The sequence below is a fragment of the Terrapene carolina genome, unplaced genomic scaffold (assembly GCF_002925995.2).
Source record: "Terrapene carolina triunguis isolate 2854851 unplaced genomic scaffold, T_m_triunguis-2.0 Scaffold93, whole genome shotgun sequence".
In the NCBI taxonomy this organism is placed as follows: Eukaryota; Metazoa; Chordata; order Testudines; family Emydidae; genus Terrapene; species Terrapene triunguis.
The window spans coordinates 10,511,780-10,522,516 of NW_020664444.1; positions in this window are offsets into that span (position 1 = coordinate 10,511,780).

A 10,737-nucleotide genomic window follows, 5' to 3' on the forward strand; every position below is an offset into this window, starting at 1 on the left:
AAGCTGTTCATAGCAAGTATTTCTCTGAGAATAGTTAGTTGTCTGTCCTACTCCATACCTTGGGAATCTGCCCTCTTCTGCAGTGTAGGGGAGTAGAGAGATTATACCACTACTAGTAGTTTGTAATCCTCAAGTTCTTTACAGATTATAGTATACATATGCAATGACATGCAACCATTCTGTGGCAGGGGGTAACAACCAACTGGTGAACTCAGCACATTGCATGATTCTCTAGAGGGCATTTGTCACCTACAAGAGCTGAAGGCAATATCATTTAGGAGGGCTACATGTCAGAGTGGCATTTTCCAGGTATTTGTAGTGTCCTGAGACCGCAAGACTTAGCGTTGAACCATCTTTATGCAGAGACTATGGGAAGGTGGCAATAGAGACTGAGGTTGGATGAGATGATAGAACAAATTCTTTTTGTAAAAGGAGTGACTCCATGGAAGCGATGCAGTCTCCTGGCACCTTAACGCACCTGCTGGGATTTCCAAGGCCGTTGATACTGTAAGGAATTGTGAGCGTCTGCTGGTGGGAACTAGTGGAGTCATCCGTAGCTCAACAGGCAGAGCTCCCAGTTCTACTACACCCAATTCCTTTACACAGGTGTCTGGCAACCTGTATAGTACGTGGAATCCTCATCCATTTTTCCAGGCTGAATTACTGGAGATGGGCTGGAAGCTTTGTTCCCCATCTGATCCCCAGATGTGAACTCAAGGGGAAGAGCCAGAGCTGGTGTGCGTTGCCATAGCCTCATTGAAGTCAGTGGAGTTATCTATGACAGCATACACCAGCTGAAGATCTGGATCCTGATCCAAGTGTCACCTCTCTGTAATGGCGCAACCTAACCTCTGGTATTGACACATATGCAAACATGCAGGCGTGAAAGGTGAATGAGGTTTTTTCCAAATTTGAGGGGGTTCAGCATCTGCGTTCAGATTCCGCCTGCTCCAGAGATAGGTTTGAGATCCACCCTTGGAGCTGGGACTCAGTTCCAGGCTTTTGATTCATCTAGTTCTTATTTGTGATGTATCTTTTCAAATTACCAGCCCCACCTCCCTCAGTCACCCAGACATTCTTCTGAGCACAGCCAAGCTGTTAATCATCCTTGGGTAGCAGACAGCATTTATTCAGAGTTTGGAAGGGATTAGGAGCAATAACTAAGCAAATTGCCCACCAGACAACTAATTGGAAATTGGTTTAATTTATTGTAGAATAAAGATGGGCCAAAAATCCCAGTCTGAACTCTCCTGAGTGTGGGGGTTTGAAATCCAGATTAGAATCCAAGCTTTCCCAAATGTCAGGGTGTTCGCTCTTTAGCTCAAGGAGTTTCTCTTTGTTCTTCATTTGTACAGCCCCTAGCACAATGGGGGTCCTGGTCCAATATTGGGGCTTCTAGGTGCTACCACGATACAAGTAAATAATATCAGTAAGGCAGTCCATTAAAGAAACATTCAAGCTGCAATACCACATTCAAACTGGAATCCAGGGTTTGAATCTGGAGATTTGGCTCAGGCCATGTCTACTGAAGATGCATCTGATTTGTATAGGACTATAGTAAGTAAGCAAAGTTTACATCAGACTCTTAAAATACAAGTTGTAATTGGAAGTTGGAAAATGTCTCAACTTTCTTCAAAATCTTAAACTGAAAAGGTGAGATTTCCAACATCCAAGGTAATTGCCTTGTCACTTGATGAGCTATTTATTCTCTAAGAACACTTACAGAACCAGGAAATAAAAATCTTTTTAAAAAATGAACTGTTGGAAAATGTATTTCTTTACCCTTAAGTAATTGCAATAGGAAGAACTGGTCGAAAATTTTCCAATGGTAGGTTTTTCCACCAAAAAGTGGAAAATGGAAACATTCCACAGAAGGAAGATAATTTTGATGAAATGTCATTACATCAAAATGAAGCCTTTTGATAATGTTGAAACATTCCATTTTGACATTTTCAGAATGGAATGTTTTGATTTTTGGTTTTGACATTTTTATGTTCATTTTTTTAAGTTGAAATCTAAATGAAATGTTTCAATTGACCCAAAACAAAACATTTTCAAAAATTTAATTTCACAGGAAATTTTGAAATTCTCTGTTTTGCTCCAATTTAGACCGAAAACATATCTCAAAAATAATGGAATTTCCCACACACAAAAATTCTGGCTCCCACACAGCTCTAGTAAAACAAGCTTTGTTTACTATATTTTTGGTAAAGTACCAGTAAGTCATGGGTGGGGTATTAACGTTTATTTATATAACTTTAAAGTAACGTTAATAGTGGTTTACAGTCATTAGATGTGGGGCAGTATTTATGATAATAAAGAAAAGCAAACTAAATACAACTTTCCATTCTGCTTTGCCCAACTCTTAAATTATGCTGTATTATATAAGTCAGTATCAGACAGGTCAGCACAGTGGGGAATTGTTGCATGTAAGAATTTCATGCAAACTTTATTACACAGTATTTGATTTTCTTTTGCATCAGCATGCTGGCTGGAGGCTAACCTGTCAATTGTTCTGCAGTAGCAGACAGCCGTGGTAGCACAATTTGCCAGGGAGGGAGAACTGACACAAAGCAGACTCCTCCCTACAAAGTTTAGATGGAAGTCAGCTGCAGTTATTATAGAAATGTCTGTACGTCACTTATATATTTATGTTCGTTTATGCTGGACCATTTTCATGGCCTGAGATTGGAGGACTCTTGCAGTGACCAAGTGCTGAAATCAGAATGCTGTATCCAGGCAGACTGAATTCAGTGCTGTGGGATTCAGAATTTGCGTGTAAACCCAGTGCTCTCAGGAGGATTAGGACATGCCAAATGGCTACGTAAAATTGGGGCTTTTAAGCAGCAGTAATTACTCCATCTCATGATGACTCTGGGGACACAAGGCACAGCCAGGGGTTTAGGGCTTCTGCGACCGTGACAATCTAGGATTTTGCATCTGTGTTTAATGCTGAATGAGCTGGAGCACTAGAATTTAATCTAGCCATACTGTTCGACCTACTGATTGCATTTATGGCTGGTTCACTACTCCCCCTTTTAAGTGTGCTAAGAGACTTGCAGCTCTGAGAAATAAACATCCTTGGAACCCAAATCACTTGCAATTTCTGTTCAGTGATTATTGCTCCTGATGGGTCTGTTCTGTACATCTAGTCCCCCTGTAAATCAGAGGGAGAGTTACATGCGTGCACACATGAGAACAGTCTTGTTACAGGGCCTGTAAGACAAGGTGCAGCACTGCAATTTCTGTTTTAATGTAGCACTGTTTCTATTGTTCTACCCACTGAACAAAATTAAAATGTACAAGAAAACTGCCAGCCACTAAATGCTTGGTTCTTCTCTTACAAGTTCTTTTGTTTTTCCCATTTCAACGGCCTTGTCCAGTTGTCAAAGTTCTTGTGGGCCAGCCCATCTATAAATGCATCTATTCAGGGCCTGCAGTGCACTTGTATTGCCCTAGGGTCCTTCATTGTAGAGCTATCCTGTGCAGCGATCTGCGACACCAAATGGTTAAAATGGGGGAGGGGTCATCAACAACAATAATCCCAGCAGAGAACTGGCTTTATCAGATTTATCCACACAAGGAAAGACAGGAAGGTGGGTGCGGAAATCTACAGTGGGTCAATGCAACAGTCTTTCAGCCTGCGAGACCTGAATCCCAATGTGATTTTTGCAACAAGTGAAACAAATTGGGTTATTTTGCCCCTGCTGCTAAATGGCCATTTAGCCACATGTTAGCAGAGTATCTGGTGGAGACGTCTCAGTCTGGAATTGTAGTTGTTCTATTGGCAGAGCTCTGTAATTCCCACACAATACCTGATGGAACCAGTATGGCCATTCTGTCTGTACCTTTCCTGAACAGATAATCTAATTCAGCCACTGCAATGTGCTGCTCATAGAATCTTGCAAGGCACACAGAGTTTTCCTATGCTTCTGGAGATAGCACTCAATCTCTCTGCAGAGTTACCATTAGCCTTCAGGGATCATCCTTGACCCTGAATGCTTCCTTCTGCCCTCAGAGACTGTCCCCTGAGTCTTTCTAGGGAAATCTGGCCCCGGGCCTCCACCCCTGAGTCTCCAAGATGAACAATAACACTTAGCTCTTAGGATTTCCACCTGTAGAACTCAAAATGCTTTATAAAAGAAGGTATTGCTATCCGCATTGTACAGATGGGAAAAACAGAGATACAGAGAAGTGAAGGGACTTGCCCAAGGTCAAATAACGGGTCAGTGGCAGAGCCAAGAATAGAGCCCAGGTCTCTTGACTGCTAGACTCGTGCCCTAGCCACAGGACAATGCTGAGTCACATAGATATATAGAGTGATACATTGAAATAGGCTCAAGGCTCTGAATGAAGACACAGGCCAATTCTGATACTCCTATCTAGCACTTGAGTGGCAGCTGCCCTATCAGGTGAGGTTTCTAGTTTGACTTGAAAACCTTACCCGTAAGCCAAGTTTAGAACAACAGGAAGCTCCCGTATGAGTCCTGTTTCACACACTCACCCTCCCTCCCCCGCTGTCTCTGTTCCTTCGCTGCAGCAACCCTCTGATGTTCAGATCACAAGCAGATTCTCGGGGGTTAAATGCGCCATTAGTCACTGGGGAAAAAAAGACCCTTTAAAAACAGATGGTGGGTGATAGAAAAATGTTCTGAGTGTAAATATCTATACCAGCCCGGCTGCTTCATCAGATATTAGCATCAGAAGCCGTTTGTCAATTTAGCAACAAACAGCAGTATTGATTTTATTCCAAACTACAGATCTCATGAGAGATGGAGAGGTGGTGCTTTCATATAGAAAATCCTAGGCTGCAGATCAGGCCTGGGAGGAATAACAAGACAGGACAAGCCGGCTAGCAAAGTAACTGCAGCACCAGAATCAGCTAGTATGTAAATAGCAGACAACAGGTTGGAGGTTATCAGGAAGGATGTGTGGGCTAGTTCAACCTACGCAGTTCATCACGGGGCAGGGCCCCAGACTAAAGGGCTAAAAGAGTTAGTTTCCCCTTTTCTGCACCAGAACCTGTCAGCTTTGGTCGGGGGTGTCCTGCGTCACATGAAGTTGCTATTTCAATCTGCACAGGGGTAAGCAGCTTCAGGAGAAGGTGGAGAGAAGGGAAAATGCAGAACAAGAAGGGAAGAATTAAGACAAGGATGGCGTCTGTCTTGTACCCTCTCTCATTAGCTTCTCTTGTCATTAACTACAGGGCTGACAAATAGACTCTGGAAGCATTTCTTGATGGGAAGGGGCAGGTACCTCTGATCCCCTGGAGAACGTCCCTTCCTCTCTGAGCTAAAGTCACCATAAATATTCCTCTTATAAGTACCTCACTAAGCACGCTGCTCCCTGCGCTCTCAGGAGAGAAGTGCTCTACAAGCCTGTTCATTTTGCCAACAAAGGGGTCTAGAGAAACAAAAAGGAATCGCCCGCACCGCTCGCACCAATTTCATTTATTATGGCTCTAGCAAAACAGTGAGGAAATGCCCATGGAAGCACACTTAAGTCCCACCAGACCCCATGTAGAGCCAGAACTCACAGGGCTCCCGTCCTGGTGCGGCATCCAGAAAGGGCCAACACATGCAGGGAGCCAGTTCCTGGCGTGACACTCAAAGACGGCCAGAATGTACAAGGGCTAAGTCCCAGCACAGGGCGCAGAGAAGGCCAGAACATACAAGGACCTAGCCCCAGCATTGTGCTGGGAGAAGACCAGAATGTACGGGAAGGAAGAAAATGAAGCCAAGTTGTAAAAAGTGAAGAAAAATCCACAATTAAGCAAAATAAGGTGAGAGAGAGAGGAGAAAAGAGCCCAGTTCATTCCTGGTGTAAGTGGACATAACTCCACTGATTTGCACCTCATTCAAACTGGTCTTAAATATGGTCCAGAAGAAATTAAGCTGAGTCCCTTCTCTGACCTATCCTGAGTTCTTCACACCAATGTAAATTTATGATTAAATACAGTAGTTAGGGCCAGATTCTGATTCCTGTACTCAGGTCCCTCTATGGGGCTGCTAGTGGGGCACAGTTCTATTTAGGGGGTTCAGAACGTGCCTCTAAATATTCAGGTATAACACATAACTGAAAACCAAGTGGCTCCCACCGGCATCGCTCCTGGTGAGCTCTGCCATGGAATGTGCCTGCCCTCCTGTGCTAATGGTCTTTTTCTCTCTAGAAGCCTGGAATAAATGAGCCTTTTTTAAAAGACAACCTCATGCTGGTTAGTCTGAACTCTGCCATTGTAGCACTGCTGCTTCACTACACCCTGGTGCTGAGCTGCTCCCCTCATTATCAGATTGCTGTTCATTAATCAAAGCACTAACAGTGAGATAGAGAAGCCTGGAATACAGCGTGGACGGTGCTTCATTTGTACTGATTGATTTCCCCGTCATAGTTTATTATTATTATTTACTGTGTGTGCCTCAAAACAGATTGAACTGCAATGTGTGGTGGGTACCTATTTTAATTCCTCTTTTTAGCACCTGCTAGTCCTACTATGGCAGTAAGAACAGCTAGTTCTCCAATGGCCAGGGCTCAACATCTTCTCTACTAAGGGACAGAAAGAGTGGAGTTGTTATAGAAATGGAGTTCTTCTGAGACATGTAGAAGTCCTGGTTTTCAGAGCTGCTGAGTATCTACAAGTCCTGCTGAAATCAGTGAGCTCCATGGGTGCTCTGAAAACCAGAGCCCAAGATGTTATGTCTTACAGGTCCTCTATATTGGCCAGGGTTGCAGCAGGTGGGGGGATAAACTGAGGAGATTTGTAGGACTTGCATGGTTACATTTAGCTCAGGGCAAGGATGGTTTGGCAGCTTCATGGTGAGGTTTTTGTCTTGCAGTGGAAAGAATGAAGACTGTGCTGGTGATGAAATACACTCCGTCTTCTTCCTCCCTGGATCTCCATTAATCTCCCAAATCACCATTCATGGCAATTTGACTTTGATCTTCAAACCAGACTGGAGCAAATTTTGCAGATTTCCTCCCTGTTGTCTAGACTATCAGAGCAGGGCAGATCTAAAAGATTGGAGCTGGTGGTGGTGTGAAGTGGTCAGGGAAAGGTTCTCATTGAAGTTGACATTTGCATCAATAAAGGGAGGAGGGAGGCTGCAACAGGCTTTACAAATGGCCCTCAATAGACATCTCAGCCCCATAAATAAAGTAGTGGTGAACCTAGCGTCCCCAGATACTAGGGGTGAAATCCAGGCCATACTGAAGTCAATGGCAAAACTCCCATTGGTTTTACTGGAGACCAGGATTTCACACTAGGGATTTTCAACCATCTGAGCCTCTGGTTGTACTTATTCTGCAATTGCCTCATTCAAGGAATACAACAGGAAGCCCAAGGTTGGTTGCAGTCATGGGTGTGAAAGGCAGTTGTTGAGGGAGGTGATGAAAATAGATATGAAAGAGAGAGAGAGTTGTTTTTCTACTTGTATTTTATAATTAGCCGAGGTCAGGAATGAGGGGGCAGCTGCCAGGTCACAAAGGCCCTTAGCACCATTTCATTAATAAAGTTCATAACAGAAACCACAACTATTCAGCTGTTTTGAAAGTTTCCATGGGCGGTTCTTCACGGTTACTGGAAATGTGAGTCTCCTTCAGACAGGAATTTCTTTCTTATCACGTGCTTTATCTTGTTCAGATGCTGTTTTGTACTGATTGGGGAGGGGGAAGGAGTGTGTCACCACTACCTTCTGATAGAGTGTGGCAGAACTGATCAGAGATAACCATTCTTCCTCTACTTGCTCAGCTAGCAGATAGCTCCTTTAGCTCCACTGGCCGAAGCCTTTGTTTTTTGAAGCTGGAGATGCTGAGTTGGACTGCCTTAGCTACCTCTCAATACCACATGCATATAGTGGTCTGCTGTCCCATAGCATCTGAGTGGGGTGACGGAGTTTTTATGATGGTCCCTTCACCTCTTGTGGCTGAGCTCCTTGGGCTACAGCAAATAATTGTTTTCTCACCAGTTTTCTGGAGCAGTAGGAGGGGTAGTTGAGTGATGGCACAATGGACCACCAGGCCACAGTCAGTGGAAACACAGATGATCCCATCGATCAAGCCAATATTTGGTCACACGTGAAGTCGCACTCCCAGGGTTAGGAAACAAGCGTTTGAGGAGTTGATATCGTAAATGTGTTTTTACAAGCACAGCCTTGTGAGCAATGGGAGGAGGTGAGGTACATAGACATTAGTGACGGATTTAACCAGGACCAAGTACAGAAGTCTGGATAAGATTCAGTTGAGCAGTATTTGGTCAAAGCATTGCATATCTTTGTAAATCTGGCACTGATTCATTCATACTTTATTATTATTGTTATTAGGGCCCAGGATGTACTGCAGTTGGCTTGGATCAGAATCAGCTGCAAAGGTTTTTCAAGATTTTTTTCTCTCCTTTCTTTCTTAGGTGCATTTATGCCAACAAAAGACGTTACTGATTTTTTAAAAGAATTCTATCTTCCTCTAGTGGTGAAAGGGGTTAACTTCAGTTTCCAGAAGCAATGGGCATGTAGATGTGTGCGCACAGGAGTGCATATGTATGTGAATTAATGGCGTGACAAATCTAAGGGGTCAAAGCCCCAGTGTTAGTGTTTACTTTTATAATGTTCTGTCTCATAGAAACCCCCCTTATCTTTGATTTCCAGCTGTTGTATATTAAATCCCATTTTAATGCCCCCATTGCAATAACATCCTTTTAAAATGCCCTGAATGACAGTGAATTCCCATTTTAGTCGTAGGACGTGATTTTTCTCCCTCCTAACTCCAGCGATGTAGGATAAAATACTGGGTCATGCCAAGAGGTGATGGGGTAATAGAACACTCCATATGTTTTACAGAAAAAATCTCTTTGGGTTAAGCTGTTTTCAGTTTAGATGAGACATACTCTCAAGCCCTGATCACCTTGTAACACAGCCATACCATACAAGTGCACTGGAGTGAGGCAATATTGATTTACTTTCTGTAAAAATGTACGTAAAGCCAAGAAGCCAGGCACTTTTCACCTCCTCTTCTGAACTCTGTCTGATTCCTGTGCCCCCTGCTGCCAGCCCCCAGTCTCATCCCCTCTGCTGTGTGTCCCATATCACTCTAATCATCCCTGAGCTGCAGGGGTCCAGCTGTGAGCCCCAAGTCTGACAGCCTCTGCTGTAAACACCACTGTAACTTCCTCTTAATTATCCATCATGTGTTCCTGGCTAGAAACCAGGGGTTCTCAAACTGGGGGTCAGGACCCCTCAGGGGGTCACGAAGTTATCACATGGGGGTCACGAGCTGTCAGCCTCCACCCCAAACCCCACCTTGCCTCCAGCATTTATAATGGTGTTAAATATATTAAAAAGTGTTTTTAATTTATAAGGGGGGGGGGTCGCACTCAGAGGCTTGCTAAGTGAAAGGGGTCCCCAGTACAAAAGTTTGAGAACCACTGCTATAAACGAATGCTTTACTGCTCCCTAGATCTTCTCATCTCCATGTCTCTGGTATGAACTCCACATCTCCCTGTCCCTGATCACCACGGGCCTGACTGTGAGCTCAACTGTATTCCCTAGTGTGGTATTACAAAGAATATTGAACCAATGAGGGGGATGTGCCAAGATTGGGAATGCCACAAAACCGTACCTCACCCTGTTTCAACTAATATTTAGCATTGTCTGCTATTTTTTTTTTTTGCTGCCCGTAAATATCCATTTAATGCCAAAACTGGATACTCATAAAACAAGCTGAACATGATTATTGGATGAGAATGTCAATACTATCTATTCATGACATCCTGGTGATTGGATTCCGGAATGATGGACTATGATGGTTTTGGAGACTTTTGAGCCCCTCTTCGCCTTCTGAGCACCATCATATTTCTCCAGACATTTTCATAGTGATAGAGGCAGTGTTTCGTTGCAGCCCTTATACACGATATCTACCTCACGTGTCCCCAAAGGGTCTTATGTCCCTTTTGCAACAGCCCAGAAAATCTCAGTGTGGCAGATTACACTGAGGCCTGGTCTACACGGGGGGAGGGGGGGAATCGATCTAAGTTACGCAATTTCAGCTACGTGAATAACATAGCTGAAGTCGACGTACTTAGACCTACTCACCGCGGTATCTTCACTGCGGTGAGTCGACTGCTGCTGCTCCCCCGTCGACTCCACCTGCGCCTCTCGCAGCGGTGGAGTACAGGAGTCGACGGGAGAGCGCTCGGGGGTCGATTTATCGCGTCTAAACTAGACGCGATAAATCGACCCCCGCTGGATCGATCGCTGCCCGCCGATCCGGTGGGTAGTATAGACATACCCTGAAAATATTATCAGTGGGCTGTGGTGAGTCAAAGGGAAATACCTCCATCTTGTGACTTGTGTCATCTGCCTTGTCTCTGTCATCTGACCCTTACATGGAATGATTTCATTGGATCCTCACTGCATTGCAGCCATTTGCTAAAACATTCCAGATTTATCAAAGACGCTGTCATCTTGCTCCCTCCTGTCGGAGGCACTTTGGTTTGGGTTATTTTGGGTTCCTTGTTCTATCCTGTCCTGTCACCCACACCCAACTCCCCTCTGTGTCACCTGTTCCTCTTCCAGCCTAGGTTATAAATGATATCTCAGTTTCATTCAAGTCATTCCCTGACTAGCCCACTAATAGTGCTGCACAGGGGGATCCCAGCTGCCTCCCAGAGTTGTAATTCAATTGGACTCACCAGCTCTTGTTCTCAAACCGCTTCAGCTGCACTTTCCTCCCAACATTATGGCAGTAGCA